Consider the following 21,972-nt stretch of genomic DNA (forward strand, 5'->3'; position numbering starts at 1 on the left):
TTGAAGTTTGGGCTACAGGTTTTGTTTTGTTTTTTGGTTGGGCTGGGTCTTTGTTGTAGTGCGCAGCCTTCTCTAGTTCTGACACTTGTGATCAGTTGCCCCACAGCATGTGGGATCTTAGTTCCCTGACCAGGGATTGAACCTGTGTCCCCTGAATTGAAAGGTAAATTCTTAACCATTGTACCACCAGGGAAGTCCCCAGCTATTATTTACTAGCTGTGTGACTCTCATCTCTTTAAGCCATGGTTTTCCCACTTGCAAAATGGGCGTAGTTTCATCTGTCTTATAGGATTATCATAGAATCAAATAGGACCGAGTATTTGAAAAATTTTTTTCGCGTATGATGGAGGCTACACACATTGCAGGAGGAAAGGAGGAAGGACACTGGAAGCATTGTGCTTGAGAGGAGGGGTCGTGTCTCAGCTGACCTGTACCCCTGATTCTCGCCCTGGGCCTCGTTCTGAGGGGGCGCAGTAAGTGTTGATAAATGCATGCATACCAGGCACCTAGGGTCAGCCCTTGACCTATATTATTCTTCAAATCTTCCCAGTAATCTTGTATGGTAGATATACTGTCTCCATTTCATAGGTGAAGAATCCGAAGTTCAAGATTTTAAATAACTTAAGTAGGTAGAAAGTAGTCGGGTCAGGATAGGAAGTTGTCATTACATTACATGGTAGGGAATGACCATTACATCTGAACCATAGTGTGAGCAAAATGAAAAGCAAAAGATTTGGGTAACTGACCAGGTGCCCAGGCAGCTTATGGGCCAGTTTCAGCAGCTTTCAGAGAAGCAGGTGAACACTTCCCTGTGCTGCCTGATGCATTGAACGTGGCCTTTGGTTAAACCATCAGCCCTGATTTCTATCCTTTGAAGTCAGTTGTGCAGTTGTGAGAAAATATCATATAATATATCATAGCCTGGCCACCTCACGCGACGAGTTGACTCACCGGAAAAGACTCTGATGCTGGGAGGGATTGGGGACGGGAGGAGACGGGGATGACAGAGAATGAGATGGCTGGATGGCATCGCCAACTCGATGGACGTGAGTTTGAGTGAACTCCGGGAGTTGGTGATGGACAGGGAGGCCTGGCGTGCTGTGATTCATGGGGTCGCGGAGAGTCGGTCACGACTGAGTGACTGAACTGAACTGAACTGAGACTTGTCGTCAGGACAGGAGGAGGAGGAAGGGCACTGAGGCACACACAGATACTGCAGTGGTTAACCAGTGACTTGGACTCAGTTTGCCCCAGCAGCCAGCACCCAGCCCCTAAACCCCCTCTATCTCTTACACTATCTTCACTTTCCCTCTTGGAGCTGGCAAGGTCTAGAATCTCCATTCTCCTCCATCGTAGGGTGGTAAAGAAGGTGATGCTGCACCAAACAGCCATATTCATACTCTGCTTGCCTGATGCTAAAATCCCAAGAGCCCTAGTCTATTAGTAGGTTCACCTCCAGTGAAGTTTTACAGTTGTGGCCAGTTTAGAATCAACAGTAAAAAAGATGGCCCTCAACCAAACAGGAATTTGATAACTCTGACTTCTGAACTCGGAATTGGATACCCAGGTCACCAATCCTGATTTATTTTTCCTCGTTTTATTTGTGAGGAATGTCCAGGGAGCCTGAAATACTCAACGCGGGATTAGTAACCCACCGTGGATCTGAAGTTTTGTATAACAGCGAGCCGTGCCTTTTAAAAATTAGGGTTCATTTTTAACAATTCTATAAAAATACAGTCCATGGTAGGTCAGGACAGCAGGGATTGGGGACTGTATTTAATAAAAGTCCAGGAAATACCTTGTACTGTTGGCAGAGTCGAGCTGGTAACGGTGTTTAGATTCCCAGGGAACTGCGTTAACCTATTCGAGGTGAAACCTGGGATGGGGTGGGAGGGGAGAGATGCCTTGTATGCTCCTCTGTGACCTGTGGTAAGTCTGCTGGGTTGAATTGTGTGAAGTTGTCAAAGGTGGTTCTGCTCTCCAGCCCTTGGCACCAGCTCCGCTGAAATGTGATACCATTGGTTTTCAGTAAAGGTTCCTTTCTGCAGGGCTGCAAACACAGATCAGCTGCTACTGTGTGTACACAACCAGGGAGCAGATCACCCAGCACATTCAAAGCAGCCTTTTTAACCCCGAGACTTTCCAAGATCTCTTCTCCACGCAGGAAGTTTCCTTCTCTGTTGTCAGATTTAGCACCGCGCTCTTGTCATCAGATCCGCGCTAGACTCCCTGCTGCACAGTAGAGAGGCTTCCTTAAGACATTTGTCCTTGAAACTGCACCAAACTCTTGGAAGAGCCCAGAACGTGTAAGTATGTACGATTTAGGCAGCGAGCGGACAGGGCAGAGCTGCAATCAACCATTATACAATATCCGATTAGCAGTGCAGGAGGGATTTTTCTGACGTTTTGTTACATTCATTTTCCATTCGTTCTGAGGAAACAAATCAATTCTAGCTTCTGATACAGTGACTTTGCAGTAGATGGGGTTGTAATATGTTAGCTTTAACTATTTGCTGTTCTCATTTAGTGTGGGGATGTGACTTGTAGGACGATGATGGTGGGCATTAAACTAGGAAACTTGTAAATTTTGATTAGGAATGATAATTGCTGAGCGTGTCCATCTTGAGAAACAAGTTTGCTTTGGGGAATGTTTTTAGAAGAATTAACCACCTAAATTCATGGACAGTAGAATGAATTTGGACCGTCCTTGCTCTCAATGAAACATATTAGTTTGCAGTTTTAATTTACCCGTAAAGAGCATTCCACTGGGGTTTTTGTCTTAATTGAATCCTACCCAAGGCTGACGGTGTGATGTTTTACTGGCTTGTGTGTATATCAGGTTAAGTTACTTTGCTGGTTTGCAGTCTGGTTGAACTGTTGTTCAGGCACTCTTTGGATCCTAAGAGCAACCAGGTGAAGGAAATGCTCACAGAATTGGGTGGGGGTGGGGGGAAGGAGGATTTATTTTCAAGGGTGGTCGTGTTACTCTTGAAAGCTGTTTAGCTGCACAACGTGTATGGCTGTCAGATGGAGACCACAGACCGAATACTCTGAAGCTCTAAGTCGAATGTCAGCTTGGCCACTTTCGTAACTCCAACCAATAAAAAGCCCGTGACCCTTCACCATCAATTTTTAATATGTACCAATACTTGGGTTTATAAGATTAATTTCTCTCCGATTAGGCTGATTGATAGCTGGATTGTGGTTTCTTAAGAGCTGGTTCCCTGAAACCCACAGCAGGACTGCATTCCATTTAACTAGTGAATGTAAAAACGGGTAACCATGGATTCAGCCCCCACTCACTGCCAGTGCAATGACTTGTTGTAAACAATACAAATGAGCCAGGAGAGCAGAGGCAACCAGACATGAAATGATTTTAATAGAAATTACGGTAAAAGGTCATGTGATTTGGGATCAGCTTCTGTTCAGTTTTAAAGGGAAAGTCCGTCTTTTCTCCCCCACCTTGCCCACCTTGCCCCCCTCTCCCCCCTCGCCTATTCCCAAGCAACCCAAGTAGACAGCTCCACAAACTTGGTGGGTCCCAGGCTGTGCTTCCGTGGAGAAGGGTGGCCACTGTCATGCTGGGCAAAGCGTGGTGACTGGTGGGTTTTCACGGTAAGTACCTTCCTTTTAGAAACCCAAAGGACATCTGTGTCTTCCTGGGCTTCCTCCATGGAAGGTCATGCTAAAAGTGTGCTCTAGAAGTCCTCAAGCTTTGATGTAGGAGGAATAGGTCATTTTGTTCCTCGGCTTTTATGTGCTGCCTCTGTCTTCTCTCTGCCTTCCTAAATCTCCAGATTATTTGAGAATCTTGGCCTTTCTGAAAACTGTTCTTGGCTTTAGAAGCCACTCCTGCAATATGGTAATGAGCACAGGCAGATTCTGGGAGAAGCGCCGTGTCTAACCTCTAGGTTGGAGTCCAGGCAGACCTTTGCTGAGTTCTACAAGGACGCGGCTTTGCAATATGATTTGCATTTCTCTGATAGAAGTGCTTTCTGGACGTGAACGTGGTTGTAGATTCATATATTTGCCTTCAACCAGGAATCATTAACACTGCATGAGTGTCAAGTGCTACCCTTGTGGTTTGTTTGGTACTGATCTCAGCTGTGCTTGTTAAAGGAAATGAAAGAAGAAGCTCTAGTCTTCAGAGTTGGGGGGAAAGGGGACACTTAGAAGCCAGATTTGGAGGGTGGTCCTGGCTGGTACCCAGTGTGCAGGAATGAAGGGGTTCAGAGTCACTGTGTTGGACAATCCTGGGCACGCTGAGGAAAGGTCTGTCTCTGCGTGTGTTATATCTCAAGGTGAAATAGACTCGAATTGGTCTATGCACAGATGGTAGAAATCATCGTATCATCTTGGAACAAAAGATCATGCTGTGTGTATATCTTACCGCCTTTTATCATACGGATACTTCGGAATAGATGCATCGTTGTCATATTGAATAATAGAATTTGAGTTGTTTATTTTTCTATTAATGGCTTCATTACAATAGACCCCATCAGCACATGAAAAAAAGCTTGGGGGTTGTAATTTAGAAGTTCAGTAAGATAACAGAGCATCAGTCTTTTCTGTGTCCACTCAGGAGTTTTATCTAGTGGACTCTTTGTTTAGACCTGTGAGTGTTAACACAGTACTTATATTTAAACTTTTTTTTTAATGAGCTTTTTAAGATGTTGGAGAACCTCATCACATGCTTAGACTGAAGAATTCTGTAGAATGTTATGGTTTATATGGTTATATATGGTTATATGGTTTATATGGTTATAGCTTCATGGTTTGTTAGCTCTTCTAAGGTTTGCTTATCTAAAAGAAAGGAAAGAAGAAACTGCAGTCATTCATGTTGTGAGGGAAAAGAGCCATTTGAAGCTGACAGGGGAACACCAAGTCTTGGTGAGGTGATACATGATCATGAAATACAGTATTTTTACTTTTCCCAGCTTTGATTCCCTACCCCGAAGAACAGGAGTAAAGTGTCAGCTACGAGGTGGTTAGAAGCACAACCCGTGGAGTGAGACCTGGGTTGGAGATTTTGTTCCGGACCTGATCACTATGCTTAAGAATTGGAGTAAAGTGATTTCACCTCTGTGGGACACGTTGTCCTCTGTAGACTGAGGAGGGTCAGGCCCGCTCATGCGCAGGTGAAAGGGTTCACTGAGCTGATGCATAGAAGGTATTTTCCACTATGTCTGGCATATAGTGAGTGCTTCATAAGCTGTTCCTAGTTTCATTATTGTTTTTGATTATATGAAACATTTGGTGATGTAGAATCCTGCTCTAAGTGTTGGGTCAGAGATCAATAGTCACATCATGGGCCGGTCCTGCTCTAGGGACGGTTGTACATGCAGTAACTGGTCATCACTTGGGAGATGGTGATTTAATTTGTTACCTAGTGTAGTTTTTTTAACGTAACATTTGCCATAGGCCCAAAGTAATATCTTTTTGCCATGTAGTTTTTCATTTCCTTGCAAATTATTTAGAAAATTATTTATACTTTTTGTTGTGTGTATTTCTGATTTCTGATACTGTGGGTATTTGAGGCAACATGAACATTTTCTTTGTGGTTCTGTTGCAGGAGCTGAGAGCAGAAAAACACCTAGAATTATAAGACCTTCATCATTACATCCGGAGAAGGCAATGGCAAGCCACTCCAGTACTCTTGCCTAGAAAATCCCATGGATGGAGGAGCCTGGTAGGCTGCAGTCCATGGGGTCGCTATGAGTCAGACATGACTGAGCGCCTTCCCTTTCACTTTTCACTTTCACACACTGGAGAAGGAAATGGCAACCCACTCCAGTGTTCTTGCTTGGAGAATCCCAGGGACGGGGGAGCCTAGTGGGCTTCCGTCTGTGGGGTCACACAGAGTCGGACACGACTGAAGTGACTTAGCAGCAGCAGCAGTAGCAGCAGCATCATTACATCAATCCTAAAAGTTTAAAACTAGTGGTAACTAGTTCTCAAAGATAATCACATCTACTAAACAGCAGTATTAATTCACAGGGTAGTAAACATGAAAGTTACATACTACCAAAGAGCTATTTCTTTTTTTAAAAAAAGATTTTATTGAAGTATGCTTATTTCTTGTGTTGTGTTAATTTCTGCTGTAAAGCAAAAGGATTCAGTTATACATATATATATATATATTCTTTTACATATTCTTTTTCATTGTGGTTTATCTTGAGAAAATTGCCTACATGTTTGCTGTGTCCTTTGACCTTCCTGAACTCTAAGCTTCTGATTCTCTGCTTCCTGTCTGTCTCCCCACCTCTTTCCTTCCTTCCTTACCTCCTACTGTCCCTCCTTCCTCCTTTCCTTCCTTTTATCTCTTATTATTCTCTCAACTCCATAGCATTTTCTTTTTCTTTGTGAATCAGAAGGGTTCAAGGGAAGAGAAAAAGAGGGAGAAGAGACCCGCAGTCTTTTCATGTTAGTCCTGGTTTTATAAATGGAAGCTTTAAGAAGAGTCAGAAAAATCTGTTTTTCTTTCTCCTGCTATTGAACTGGAGAGGCACATCTGAAGTGACCTGCAGACTCCAGGGAAGCCTCGTTCGGTAACTATTTGTTGATTCATTGATTAAACGGCCTGGAGGGAAGGGGCATGAGGTACGGAGATCCCCTTAGTAGTGAGGGCTTTGAAACCCCAGGCTGCAGTGTGCAGTAGGTTGGCTTCTCTGTGACCTTCCAACCACTAATCTTCTTTAAGAACTGAATCAAAGCAGTTAAGGGATTTTTGTCAGATGGATTTTGCCTACAGTTGGGTTTTTGGCAGTTGCGTGTCGAAGGCAATACATTCTTCACAGGGATATGATTTTTTTTTTTTTTTTCCAGAAAGGAATGAAGACAAGATGCCAGCAGGATTCTCTAGAGAGGGACTCTTGTTTATCCATGGTAATGTTCAGGCCAGGACAGCTGTAAGGTGGATGACTTTCTCACACTTCCCAGCCAACCTCCTCCTTAACCACCCTTGTCTGGGGGTCTGGTTAACAAATGCTCTTGTGCAGCGGGTCCCTCTCCATAATCTTCTCTTCCAAGGGCAGAGGGAAAGCCTGCAATTAGAATTGATATCATGATGAGTGATGATGGGTGTCTAGAATCTACTTTTGGGCAATTGTAGTGTGTAGAATTAGAGTTGGAGATGGTTCATTTTAAATGGATAAATGACTGTTCCAGAGTCACACAAACTGTGAATTGTACAGCCAGGGCTACAACCTGAGATTTCTGATTCCCAGGCTGGCACTCTTTTGAGGGCTCCTGCCTTCCAGTGAATAGACCAAAAAGGAGATACATTGGAGGAAAACAAGCCAGTTTAGTAAATGGTAAGACTATTTTAAAGAGATTGCTCAAAAGAGACATATAGATCTAGTTCTGATCCTCAAGCTGTAATTTAGAAGCTCGGTGAGCTTTGGGAAAGATACCAAGTCATTCTGAGCTGTGATTTTCTTCATTGTACATCTGAGATTAAAATAATAAAAAGTCAGTGACAATAACTAAGCAATAAATACAGTGCTTATATTTTAGTTTGGTGTGAGGATTAAATAAGATTATGTATGAAAAGTCTCTAATCTTATGTTTGACACAAGATAGATATCAGTAAATATTACTGTCATTCCTCTTTTCTTTTCAGGGTTGATGGTGGAGTCCTGTAGGGTAGAATTATGAGAAAAGTCTTCAGATGGCATCTGGAATTGTGTAGCTCAATGATTTTCAACTTTTTTTTTTTTTTTTCTGCTTTAACACATGCAGAAAAATATATGTGAAGAATGCTTGTTGGTGTTGTTGTTTTGTTGCTGAGTTGTGTCTGACTCTTTGTGACCGCATGGACTCTAGCCTGTCAGACTCCTCTGTCCATGGGATTTTCCAGGAAAGGATACTGGAGTGGTTTGCCATTTCTTTCTCCAGGGGATCTTCCTAACCCAGAGATCAAACTCACATCTCCTGCACTGGCAAGCGGATTCTTTAACACTGAGCCATCAGGGAAAGCCCATGCTTGGCATAGAATGATCAATAAATAGTAACACGGTGGTGATGATGATCCTGGTGGTGGTAGTGATGAAAAGATGTGAATGCTGATGCACCTGAGGTCCTCATGCCACAGATGAACCCAGGGCTATAAGCAGGTCCTAAAGCTTTAGTTTGGATCACACTGCTTCCTTTCCTACAGTAGAGAAGAAATCACAATGTTGGTGAGCAAGAGCTATGCCGTTATATCTACACTCATTTAAATTAAACAGAAAATCAATGGATACATTTATATGTATGGCTGAAGCCCTTTGCTATCCACCTGAAACTATCACAGTATTGTTAATTGGCTATATTCCAATATAAATGAAAAAGTTTAGAAAGAAAATCATGAGCAGGCTTCAGTACTTTGTCATTATTGTTCAGTTGCTAAGTCATGCCCGACTCTTTGAAAGCCCATGGACTACAGCCCGCCAGATGCCTCTGTCCATGAGACTACCCAATACTACCCAATGGACACTGAGGTAGTTACCATTGTTCTTCTCTTGTCTTCAGACAAGAACCTGGAGTGGGTTACCATTTCCTTCTCCAGGGGATCTTCCTGACCCAGGGATTGAATCCATGTCTCCTGCATTGCTGGTGAATACTTTACTACTGCACCACCAGAAAAGCCCTCAGGACTTTGTTGCTGCTGCTAAGTCGCTTCAGTCGTGTCTGACTCTGTGCGACCCCATAGATGGCAGCCCACCAGGCTCCCCCATCCCTGGGATTCTCCAGGCAAGAACACTGGAGTGGGTTTATTGGTCTAGAAGATGCTATCTTTCCTAGCATTTTGGAAGGTGCTTTACATCCTAGTCCTGAACTCATGGGTTTGAGCCTTGAATCAACCACTCATGAACTGTGATGACCTAGGAAATAACTGAGTTAATACCTAGAAAGTATTAATAGTAAAAAAAATGTCTAGTACACAGTAAGTGTTAGCAATTCTTAGAAGTTTTTGTCTCTAAGCTATTTGATGGGGCAGCATCCTACCTTCAAGATTCCCTCTGAAAAATCACCATTATTAATGTTAACCATGGTATCATTAATAATAAAACTGTGTTTTAGTTTTAACATAATAAAAGCTGCTCTTTATTGTGTACTTACCATTTAAAAAGGCATTATGCCATATGTTTTAAATGGTATCATAATTGATTTAATTCTCCCATTATTCTTTTGAAATAGATAGTGTTACTTGCATCTTATAAATGGGAAAATGGAGCCTACAAGAGGTAATAGAACTTGCCCAGCTAGTGAGTGACAGACAAAAGCCTCCACTTTATAATCTTCTATACATATCTCCCCTACACTGCTCACTAAGTCAGAGACAGTTTGCAGAGTTGGTGGAAAACGTGTATTTTCTGGAATGAAAGAGAACCAAGAATCATGAAATATATTTCTTCTAGGACATTCAGGGGCTTCCCAGGTGGCTCAGATGATTAAGAATCTGCCCAGGGTTCAGGAGACCTGGGTTCGATCCCTGGGTTGGGAAGATCCCCTGGAGAAGGGAATGGAAACCCACTCTAGTATTCTTGCCTGCAGAATTCCGTGGACAGAGGAGCCCAGCAGGCTACAGTCCATGGGGTTACAAAGAGTTGGACACGACTGAGTGACTAATACACACAAACACAGAGGACATTCAGGAGACTCAAATCAGAAACAGGGAAGATGATCACGGTAAAAAGGCAATTTATTTTATTCACTCGGTAATCAGAAAAATCTAGAAATATACTTTAGCTTGATCTTAAGGACAGGAAGAGATAAGAGGCAGTGGTGGAAAAGGGTAATGAATAATGAGGAGGAAGAAAAGGAGGAAGAGGACAGTGAGAGAGAGACAGTGGCATAGAACATGGCTATCATTTAACACTCAAGCAATCGTGGAGGTAGATGATCCAGAATCATCATCCTTATTTTGTCCGAAGCAACACAACCAGAAATAATGGACTTGGGATTTACTCTATGTATTCTGTCTTTACATCCAGGGCACTCTCCTGCTACATTATTTTGCCTTTTGAGACATGAAGATTCATACAAAGATATAGCGACATGAAGAGAAAGAAACATAGGTGCACTGACATGCAGACAAATAATATTAGAACCATCTTTTAGCTTTTACAGATGTGAACACAAAGACTTTCCAAAGGCCCTTTGTGCTTCTGCAGCTATAGGCATAAGTTAGATTAATTCATATGCAGAAGACAAGATGTTTTAAAATATTATTAAATATTTAATGCTTTTTATTTAAAATTAGGTTTTTACTTCCTACTGAGTTGATTTTCAAAAAAAAAAAAAATCTTGTGGGTTGTCAGTGACACTTTCTTCCTAATTGTACAGATGAAGAAAAAGAGTTATGCAGAAGTTAAATTATTTCCCTAAGGTCATAGGAGTTGATAGCAGATATGAAAGTCCTCTGGCTTTTGACCCTCCAGAAAAAGACTTTTTTCTCTTTCCTGTGATGATCTCTTCTAATTGGTACGGTTATCACTTAATCAGCTTCTAAGAACTTGGAGACACGTGGATGGAAGAGTCACACCTGTGTACATAATGAGGTTCTTTCTTCAAAGTGGAAAGAGAGGTTGACCCTTCCCTGAAGGATTTCTTCTTGCCTTCAAGTTTGGAAGACCATCTCCTGATCTTTAAGGAATGACATAAAGGCTAGAGTTAACAGCGTTCTTTTGTCGCCTAGAATCCAGGCTGGGCACTGGAGAGAATCCCATGCCTTCTTGTGCGTTAGCCTCCTGGGGTCCACCAGATGCTATGGTGTCTTCCCCAGACAGTTGCCTGCTGCTCCCACGATATGTCCGACTGGCACTCTTTTTGTAAGGCAGATGGAGTTCCCTTTCAAGAAGTACTTTCTGCTCTGCATGCTTGTTTTGAAGATGTGGGGTTTTGTTAAGTACCGGGGGCCAGGAAAAGAGGGAGGTCCCAAACTGTAGTGTGGGAAATGAGAGGCAGTCCAGGTACAGTGGAAAGAGGCAAATGTGGAAAGCTTCGTAATTTCCAAGGTTAATTCCAAGGTCAGACCACCTTCTCAATCAGCTTAAGCAGAATCCCTAAAGTTAGGCCACTGGGAAAACTTTTTCCTTCTCAGGGGAAAATCTGGTAACTGTCCAATAACCCTTTTTCTGTGTTTAAATGATGACGGTAGAAAAGGAAGATTGAAAGGGGGTAAATGTGACGGCTTTTCACCTTTTCCCTTAGAACGTCATGGAACCATCTGGCCAGCTTTGAGGAAAGCTGCTTGAGAATAACTGTGCTTGTCAATAAATAATTGTTTTCTTACCAGGTCCACTGAAATAGCATGCAAAATGACCCCTTCTAGCTTTAAGAATTTCTTCTAATAACACATGATGTTTGTGTAGTGAAAGCTTATGAAGTCACAAATTATCATTTCCCTTCTATAGCTAAGATAACTTGGCAAGATTAAGTGGCTTGTTCAGAGGGACACTGTTAAAAAGAGAGCGGAAGGCTCAAAATTGAGTCTTCTGACACATAAATCTAGATTGCTTCTACCTTTTAGCAATTCCAGTCTTGAAAGAGGGCTGATGTGGAGTAGGACTGAAAACCGAGTAGGAAGGGCATTAGAAAGGGGGAAAAAAGATGGGGAAAAAAAAACAGCCGTGAGAATATTAGAAGAAATAAACTTGTGATGTCTGTTTTTGTGGTGGGTGTGGTACCTGTGGCTACAGGATGGTGCAAAGATTCTGATTTTTGTCCTTAACTTAAGATGAAGGCTGGGGTTTCCCAGGTGGCTCAGCAGTAAAGAATCCACCTGCAGTTTGGGAGACACGTGTTGATTGCTGGGTCAGGAAGGTCCCCTGGAGGAGGAAATGGCAACCCTCTCCTGTATTCTTGCCTAGGAAATCTCATGGACTGAGGAGCCTGGTGGACTACAGTCTATGGGGTTGCAAAGTGTGAGACACGACTTAGTGACTAAACAACAAAGATGAAGGCCAGGGGACAGGGGAAGGGGAGTCCCCCCTGGATGGCTCATACAGGATGCTGGTGACTTCTCCCTGCCTCAGTCCCGACTTTCCTCTCTTAGGTCAGGCACTATACACTCTCAACTTCTCAGCAGATGGAATCGAGGCGGCTCTAAGCAAAAGAGAAATGACCTTGTATATGCACACTTAGTTCCTGGTCATTCAATGCCCCGCCCACTTCACTCCATCATAGGAGCATAATCCAGGACAGTAATAGCATCTTAAACATGAAGGAACAACTAAATGAGATCCATTGTGTGAGTGGACGCTGCAACATTCCTTCACCAGAGCAATTAATACCCTTCGGATAAAACTGCCTTGGCCTGAAACTTAGATAAAATATGGGTGCCATTTTTTCACCCCTTTGGAATGAAACCTTATAAGTCATGTGGATATTAGAAAGTGGAAAGAATGTGTGTTCTCTCTCATTTGAGCTCTATTTTTCTAATCCCTGGTCAGTAAGATCCTAACCCAGTTCTGGTAATAGCGTGAATTTCTTGGTTTGTCTTCGCTCTCAGACTATGTCAGAGTACTTACATATTTCATAATGGCTCCGAAATCTTCAAGTTGATCTGGCATTAGTCAGCATTTGACCACAGATTCCTGGTAGGAAGTCCATTCAAGCTATTGCTAATGCTTCAAAAGTACTGTATGTGACTGGCAGGGTGAATACACTGGTGTCCCAGAGATGTCAGCTTTTTGGCCTCAAACCATCTTTAACCGGCAGCTACCAGCTAATATTTCAGCATTACTTTTAGAATGTCAAACTATTATTATCATATGGACAAAAAAATCGTTCAGTTGAAAGATGCATGCTTAAAATCAAAATGTTTGTACGCTAGAGGTTTACTCTCTATATCTCTCCACTGGATTATTTAATAATTTAATTTGGTAAAGTTTCACTTTTCTACTTCTAGAAATTAGAGGACAACATTGCTTTCACTCATCTGCTATGTTACACAGACACAGTACACGGCAGAGGTAACAGATAAAAGATCAATTCTTATGGATCTCAGAGTTTCAAGCTTTTGAGGCTGGGTTATAGAAACTTTGTAATTATTGTGGGTAATCTTGCAGAAAATTAAATGTTGAGTTTGCATAAGTGAAGAAGTTTGGACTGTTTTGCTCACCATAGCTTGTTAGTGCGTAAGCATCTCACCATCCCTGTCAGGCTTTGGGTTTCACTTCACTGCTAGTAAAATGCTATTTGTAGCTTGAGTGAAATCCCCAGTAGGGACACACCATCTTACGTTTGAGGCATATTTTAGAGAACCTGTGTCTGTAGTTTACTTGTCTGTTTCAGAATGACTCTAGACCAGTGGTTCTCAGCTAAGGGCAGTTTTGAACCCTAAAGGACAATGTTTGAAGACATTTTTGATCATTGCAACTGGGAACAGGGTGCTTTGGGCATCTGATGAGTAGACACCACAGATGCTGCTAAACACCATTCAACGCACAGGGCAACTCTCTATACAACACGGAATTATTCAACCTCAAATGTCCACAATATTGAGATCAAAAAGCCTTGCTTCTCCAGAATTTAAAAGGTAAGGGAGAAAGTAGATTGCTTTAACATTTTCAGATTTTATTTATAAATGGATGATTTCATGATTAGAATTTCCCCCGTGGGATGTAGGATAAATATGAAAAATTCAAACAAGTCATTTTGTTGTTCAGTCACTAAGTTGTGTCCTACTCTTTTCGACCCCTGAACTGCAGCATGCCAGGCTTCCCTGTCCTTCACCATCTCCTGGAGTTTGCTCAAACTCATGTCCATTGACTCAGTGATGTCATCTAACCATCTCATCTTCTGTCACCCACTTCTTCTCTTGCCCTCAATCTTTCCCAGCATCAGAGTCTTTTCCAATGAGTTGGCTCTTTGCATCAGGTGGTCAAAGCTTCAGCTTCAGCTCCAGTCCTTCCAATGAATATTCAGGGTTGATTTCCTTTAGGATTAACTGGTTTGACCTCCTTGCTGTCCAAGAGACTCTCAAGAGCCTTCTCTAGCACCACTTTTCGAAAGCATCAATTCTTCACTGCTCAGCCTTCTTTATAGTCCAGTTCTCACATGCATACATGACTACTTGAAAAACCATAGCTTTGACTATAAGGACTTTTGTCAGCAAAGTGATATCTCTGCTTTTTAATACACTATCTAGGTTTGTCATAGTTATTTTTTCAAGGAGCAAGCATCTTTTAATTTTGTGGATGTAGTCACTGTCCACAGTGATTTTGGATATCATATATTTGCTTTGAAAAAACAAGTCAAATATTTACTTTAAAAATATTTGGGAAATATTATGTGCATTGTGGCTATTGAACTATCAATACATGTAGCAGCCACCATCCCACAATATCATAGCTATGACTCATGGAGAGCTTGCTGTGTACCAGGTTCAGTCCAGAGCATCTTCCCATATACTGATTCAGCTGTATATACTCCTCAATGCAACTCCACCGAGGAGGTACCATGACCATGCCCTTCAGTACTCAGACACTCCCATGCTTGACTCTGTAGGAATAAGGTGAGCTCCTGGCAGGAAATGTATGGAACAGAGCCACAGCAGCACTGACAACAATATGTGTGGGAAGAAGAAGGCTTTATTGTTCTAAATGCCCCTGGTTGCTCAAGCTTTTATTCTCTGGGGCTGTTATTGCCAAAGCACTTCTCTGGGAAACTAGGATTGGCATCATAAAGCAAGTTCATATTTGCTTCTAGAGGGAGGAAAAAGAGAAAGGTTTTATAACTCTCTGCGTGCCAGGCCTGCACCTGGTTCCACGCCGGTCTGTCCTCTCCACTAACCGTTCTCAACAGAACTGATCTTCTGGTTGTGTGTGACCGATGGAGAGTGAATATCCATTGTCAGGATGCGGTCACTCACACTTGAGGCCGTAACCTTCTCTCTGACTGTTCTCTGTCTCATCTCTCTCCCTTTAAAATTTCAACATCAAGGTGGGTTTGATACACTAAAATCTCACATGTCAAAAAAAAAAAACAAACAAACAGGTAGACTCTCTCTGGGCAAGTCTCATGGGAGAGTCTCCAAGAACACATTTAACATGGAATTTTCCCTGGAAATGCCATGTCAAAAGTCATATTCCCAGTGGGGACTTCTGGGAGAATTGGTAAGTTATCTAGATTTGCTGCTTTCACACCTTCTGAGGGTTCTGAGTCCAGGGAATTAAGTTGGTCATAGCTACACAGCTCACTTTTGCCAAACTAGCCTGTTGTATTAAATTTCAGTTGTCATAAAAAAACCGGAAAGGAAAACGTTACAAATAACTGGAAATATATCAGTATTCTGAGCAGCAGTATTTATGGGGCACTAGCTTCCCTGGTGGCTCAGAGGTTAAAGCGTCTGCCTCCAATGCGGGAGACCTGGGTTTGATCCCTGGGTCGGGAAGATCCTCTGGAGAAGGAAACGGTAACCCACTCCAGTATTCTTGCCTGGAGAATCCCATGGACGGAGAAGCCTGGTAGGCTACAGTCCACGGGGTCGCATAGAGTTGGACACGACTGAGCGACGGGATGGAACGGAATAGATATCCTAGGCTATTTACCTTTCTAGTAGCAGTTGAAACACCACTGCTTTTCTCTTACTGTAAAAGGCCTGGTACTAGAATTGGGGAAAAGTGGCAGTTCAGTGGTTGACTTCTTTAAATTCTTGCTTTCTTCTCCTTTCCTTCCTTGTTGAAAACCCCAAATAGAACACAGTAAAGATATATTCAAGTTTGGGGAGTCTATAGAGAGACTGGTATAACTGGGGTACAGTAGAGACTTGGCTACAAAGAGGCCGAGTTCAGGTAGTCATATATATATGTATGTATGCTTTGGGCTTCCCTGGTGGCTCAGAGGTTAAAGCGTCTGCCTCCAATGCGGGACACCCGGGTTCGATCCCTGGGTCGGGAAGATCCCCTGGAGAAGGAAACGGTAACCCACTCCAGTATTCTTGCCTGGAGAATCGCATGGACAGAGAAGCCTGGTAGGCTGCAGTCCACGGGGTCGCAAAGAGTCGGACACGACTGAGCGACTGAACGGAACGGATGCCTGGCTGCATCAGGTCTCAGTTGCAGCACAGACTCTCTAGTTGCTGCATATGAGTTTATTTCCCCTGCTGCATGTGAGATCTTAGTTCCCCGACCAGGGATAGAACCTGTCTCCCCTGCATTGCAAGGTGGATTCTTAACCATTTACTCACTAGCTTTTGACCTTGAATCAAATTACCATTGCTCAGTTTCTATGACAGTAAAATAGATCAAATTATAGTGTGTGTGTGTGTGTATATATGTATATGACTGTATGGGCTTCCCTTGTAGCTCAGTTAGTAAAGAATGACTACAAAATTGATCAAATTATTTTATCTATTTATATATTGAAGATTAAATAATGTGAAATATACAAAGCACAAAATATAATGGGTAAAGGGTTTGGTGGTTTCTGGGGTAATACTGCTCTTACTGGGTCATTAATGTACATATTGCTATACATATAATACTTCTGGAGTCTTGAGAAACCGGACTGACTCAGCACTTAGGTTTCTAAAAACTGTGGTTCAAGGACTACACATTTAGATTCACCTCTGTACTCATTAAAATGCAGATTCCGGTGTTAAATAGGAATCTCTAGTGTTAAATGTGGGCCCCAGTAACTTGTATTTTTAGAAACACCTGGTGGGATTCTCATGCAATTCGGCCTTTGAGGAGCACTGGGTTAGCAGACATCCTTTCCTGCTCTGTGATGGCCTTCCTTTCCTTTCCGCAGCAGCAGAGAGAAGTCTAGAGAATTTCAGCTCCTCTAGCTGAAGATTCTTTTCACCCAGGCGGAGTCTGTCTTTGAAGGTAGGAATTCACCACTCTCCAGTTTATAAAGTTCTTTTTATGGTCGGCCCCACGGGGTTAGGTGACCTCAATGATGTGATAATGAGGGGGGACCAAAGGTCACAAGATTGTGAACATCTGTGAGGAGATTGTAGGCTTAGCCTCTCAGGTGAGGGAAAGGTGAGCGCATCAACTGTGCCCACACTTCAAAGCCTGGAGCTGGTTTGCTGCAGCTAACTTAATTATCTGCGCTATTGATATCTTCGACAAACATATCTATACCCCAGATCCGGTTACTTGCTACACGGTCGGAGAGAGCATGAGATGGCTGTTCCGCTGCCAACTTCCTAAAATGCTTTTGAGATTCAGCTGGGTCGCCTAGTCCTCTCGCTCTTGGATTAAATATAAAAATAACTATGTAAAGCGTCGCAACCCTCTTTTCCCTGTCTGCTGAAATGGCACTCTCCTAGGCTTTTTCTAGAACCCATTAGAGGAGGAGGAGGTAGGCAGGGTAATGATATGTCAGACCCCATAGCCTTACATCAGATGTTCTTCCAAGACGGATCCTGCTGTTAGGTCTCAGCTGAGGGAGCCAAGAGCTGATGGCGCAGGTACCTGCCCGGTGAAGGCTTGACCGAGAGGCGGGAGTCTGTTCCGATGTCACGGCCCTTCTTCCCTTCTCTCCATAGCCTTGTTAGTTTCACGGACCTCTCCATCAGAAGCCCGGCAGGGAAAGAAATACAACCCAAACCAGGCGACCTTCTCACTTCTAAGCCATCAAAGTCTTGAATATCGAGCAACATTTGAGACTGTAGACCAAAGGGAGGGATTTGTCTCTCCCAGATTTTTGCTGCTCCAAACCAGCCTCCTCTCTTGTTACCCCTCAAACACTAGCACCAGCTTGTAAACAGCATCTCAAAAAGAAGGACTTCAATCCTTTCAATCCATGCCACTCTTCCTTTAAAAAAAAAAAATTATTTATTTTTGCTGTGTTGGGTCTTCCCCATTACTTTTCTCTGGTTGTGGAGAACTGGGGCCACTCTCCCTTTACAGCGTGAGGGCGTCTCATTGTGGTGGCCTCTGGTTGTGGAGGACAGGCTTGAAGGCACACTGGCTTCAGGAGTTGCAGTGTGTGGGCTCAGGAGTTGTGGTTCTGGGACTCCAGAGCATGGGCTCAGGAGTTGTGGTGCAGGGGCTTAGCTGTTCCATGGCATGTGGGATCTTCCTGGACCAGGGATCGAACCTGTGTCTCCAGGCATTGGCAGCTAATACTTTACCACTGAGCCACCAGGATGTCCCTCCCCCGCTACCCCACGCTTCCTTTAGATTGTAGCTCTTGAGAACAGATTTCTCTGCCAGATGTTGCTTTCAATTTTTTACCTCCTTCAGTTCAGTCGCTCAGTTGTGTCTGACTCTCCGCGACCCCATGAATCTCAGCAGGCCAGGCCTCCCTGTCCATCACCAACTCCCGGAGTACACTCAAACTCATGTCCACAGAGTCGGTGATGCCATCCAGCCATCTCATTCTCCGTCGTTCCCTTCTCCTCCTGCCCCCAACCTTTCCCAGCATCCGAGTCTTTTCCAGTGAGTCAACTCGTCGCATGAGGTGGCCAAAGTATCCTTACAAGGAATATTTTGGGGTCTGAATCCAGAGTGATGGGCATTATGGTGGATGTGTTGACTTTTCTGCCAAGGATGTGATCTGAAATGGAAAGAAACCAGATGACTCAACTCCCTGTCACGGCTCTGAAATGGAATACAGTGCCCTGTGCTTTGCCACCCAAATGTAGCCTTGCTGTTGAAAACTGGGATGCTACCTAGGCAGAGACCAGAGGAGATATGGTCTGCTTTTGCCTTATTTTCTTTCATGCATGTAAAAGTCTCTCACAGTTGCTGCCCCAGCTTTCATAACATGGTCATTTTTAAAAAATGATTTAATTAATTAATTAAACTTATTTTTGACTGTGCTGGATCTTTGCTGCTGCGAGGGCTTTTCTCTAGTTGTGGAGAGTAGGGGCTACTTTCTAGTTGCAGTGGGTGGGCTTCTCATTGCAGTGGCTTCTCTTTTTGCAGAGCAGAGGCTCTAGGCGTATGGATTTCAGTAGTCGTGGCTCCCAGGCTCCAGAGCACAGGCTCAATAGTTGTGGATCACGGGCTTAGTTGTCCCTTGGCATGTGGGATCTTCCCGGATCAAGGATCAAACCCCATGTCCCTTGCATTGGCAGGCAGATTTTTGCCACTGAGCCCCCTGGGAAGCCCAAAACATGATCATTTTAATGATAAAAATGCTGGGGAGGAAGTGCTGAAGCATCATGTAAAGTGACTGTGTCATTCTGTCTCACGTTCCAAATATTAATACAAATAGAATTAATTCACACACCAGGGGTGTCTCAGGAATCCATTTTAAGTTGACACTGAACTTGGGCTTGAGATTTTCCCCCGTGACCACCCATGTTGAAAAATGTTTGCTAAACAAGACGGTGCTGGGCCACCTCGATCTGTAAATTCACTCAGACTAATTCATTAACTAACCCTTGATTTTAACTAGTAGTGAGCAGAGGTTAAAAAGTAAATGACTGTTTCATGTTCTTGTTTTGTGGTGATGTGGTTCCCCGTGTCGTACCTGGCATATCACTCTTATTTTATTTGGAGGAAAGAGCAAAGATGATGTAGTTATCATTCATGGGTTCTTTAATGATATGATTTCTCAGTTCATTAAGGATTACCTTTTAAACTATATCTGATTTGTAGATTAAGTGAAGAGAATGCCGATTCCTCTTTATCTTGCATTAAATTTAGTTTGTGGCTAAACTAAGACTTTCTGTGTCTTTCTAGTTCCGTCAGCCTTGTCTTTCTATTCCTGCACAGTGAATTTAATAAAGAAACTATCTTGGAGTAATAATTCCGACAAGCCCTGGACATTCCTTTGGGGGAAGAGGACTGACCTTTTCCTGTTTTTAATAAAACCTCTGTGAATTTGGGTTTGGCTCTGGTGCAGTCCTGTGCAACTGTCTTTTTATTCCAGAGTTAAGGGTGGGATGAGTCCATTTATTTCCTCTGAATTGGGAGCATGAATGCAGTCCTGGGCTCTTGTGAAGTCTGTAACATGTATGGCCTATTACATTTGGTTCTTATACACATTTAGCTACTTTGAGTTATATTATCTCCTATTTTGGTTGTTGTTAGATTTTTTTTTTTTTTTTAAATTTGTGATTCAGTGCCCCATCTAGTTCTAAAAGAACTAGGAAGGAGTCATTTTGTAATATGAGATTGAATTCTGCTCTGGTGATTGGCAGGACATTTTATCCTAATGGTGATGCTGGTGATTTTAAAAACTTCATTTTTGTCTTTGTCTTGAGCAGGGAGCATTTTCCACCTTATTAACTCCTGAAAATCCCACTGGATGAATAATTTGGAATGGAAGAACTTAAGACCTTTTAGGGTGAAAAAAAAGAACAAATCTACAAAATTTCTCATGATTATTCTTTATGGTCACTAAAAATATTTGGCATGCTAAGTAAAATAGCCTATCTATGAAGGTTGGATATTTTAAAACAGAATAATGTGTGTAAAATAATAATTTCCAAGAGACACCTTCTCCACAGTCTCAAGAAGATACCTGTACATTTGTTTGGATTGTTTAGGCTTACTCAGAGGCATTTATTCCCTTGTGTCTTTCTATGTCATTTTCAAAGTTGTTTTGATTTCATAACTCAAAGTTGACTCTTTTCTCCTGAATCATAGCATATTCTCTGAGAAATAGAGGAATTTAGTTGCTTAGAAAGGTAAAGATGTCTGAATAAAGTTAATTTAGTATAATATGATACAGCAAGCTGATTTTTATTAAATCCCAATAAAGACGGTGAGTGTTACTTTACCCATGATAATGGCAATGGTCCAGCCCTCTTCAACCATGTAAGAATACAGTTTTCTGGCCAGGGTTTATTTGGCATCGTCTTTTTTTAGCTCGCTTAGCTTAATTATACAAATATGCGAATCCAGTAAATGATGGAGACATTAAGAAGTTCAGAGGAAAGGGGAAATCACTGGACTCATAAAACCTTTAAGTGGGTCTACATTATCTTTGAATTAAATATAACTCGGCAAAGACTTTTGTTGACCTTCACAGTATGACCTCAATCATCATTTCCTCACATTCTTTTCCACTTCACCCACGTGCTTTGCATTGCCCGCTCAGTGGGGGATTGGATGACAGCAAGAAACTCCTAGTCTTTTTTTAAGAAGAATATTTTTATTGAAAATGCAACAGGAATACAGAAGACAACATGAATCAAATGCATGTCCTAATGCTCTGTATATTTATATATTGTATGAAATATGTGTACATATATGTGTATGTATGCTGCCTATGCTATTGTACACCAGTTGGGACAGGAAATAGAGTTTTGTTTCCCCAGAATCCCTTCCCTGTGCCTCACCCAATCACAACCTTTTGTACCCCCCAATAAGTAACCATTCAGTTCAGTTCAGTTGCTCGGTCGTATCTGACTCTTTGCGACCCCATGAATCGCAGCATCCATTATAATAGTCACTTCATTATATTTTTAGAAACACATTTATCACCCAGTGGGTATCCACAAACACCATGTTTAGTCTTGGCCATTAAAAAAAATCGATATGCCTTTAAGTCTTTTTTAATCTGTAAAGTTCCCTTTTAATCCCTTTCATTTCCTTACAATTTATCTATTGAGGAACTTGGGCTCTTTGACCTATAGAGTTTCCCTGAGCCTGAGTTTTCCCGACTGTATTCTCATAGTCTATTAGACAAGTTATTCAGCCCTGGCTGTCCTGCAAATTGGCTGCTGGATCCAGAGACTGGGTCAGACTCTGGTCTGATCCTTTTGGCTCAACTATAGGTGGGGTTTGACAAGGCTGCAATCGTAATTGAAGCTCAGATTGTTCCAGTCGAGCCAGTGGGGACCCCTTTGAGTTGGGTCTTGAGTCCTTTGGTCATTGTCTTAAAAGCCTTTGATAACTTTCCTTCTCTCTGGTAATACAAGATGTTCCAGGTTCATCTTGTATATTTCCTGCCCTAGATCTGGAATCAGCCATTTTCTCCAAGAAGCTCTGGTTTCTTTAGGTGAGAAATGTTACAGTTTGAGTACTAAGGATACTCCCTACTACTGGGTTTGTCATTGTTTCCTAACCCTTTGTA

The 21,972-nt window shown here is 42.5% G+C and overlaps 1 protein-coding gene across 2 annotated transcripts in view; it reads left to right on the plus strand.

The window, feature by feature from the left end:
• Positions 1 to 21,972, plus strand: part of ESRRG (estrogen related receptor gamma) — a 700,961-nt gene that overhangs the window by 61,788 nt on the left and 617,201 nt on the right. The window contains exon 1 of one of the 2 annotated variants that reach the window (XM_055419903.2): positions 1,910 to 2,306. The exons of the other annotated variant lie outside the window; for it this stretch is intronic. The gene's annotated coding sequence lies outside the window, so the exon portion shown is untranslated. Of the gene's footprint in view, positions 1 to 1,909; positions 2,307 to 21,972 lie in introns of those variants that run through there. 2 annotated transcript variants of the gene reach the window in all.

The sequence above is a fragment of the Moschus berezovskii genome, chromosome 17 (genome assembly GCF_049115385.1).
Source record: "Moschus berezovskii isolate FMDL1 chromosome 17, NW_MosBer_1.0, whole genome shotgun sequence".
NCBI lineage: Eukaryota > Metazoa > Chordata > Mammalia > Artiodactyla > Moschidae > Moschus > Moschus berezovskii.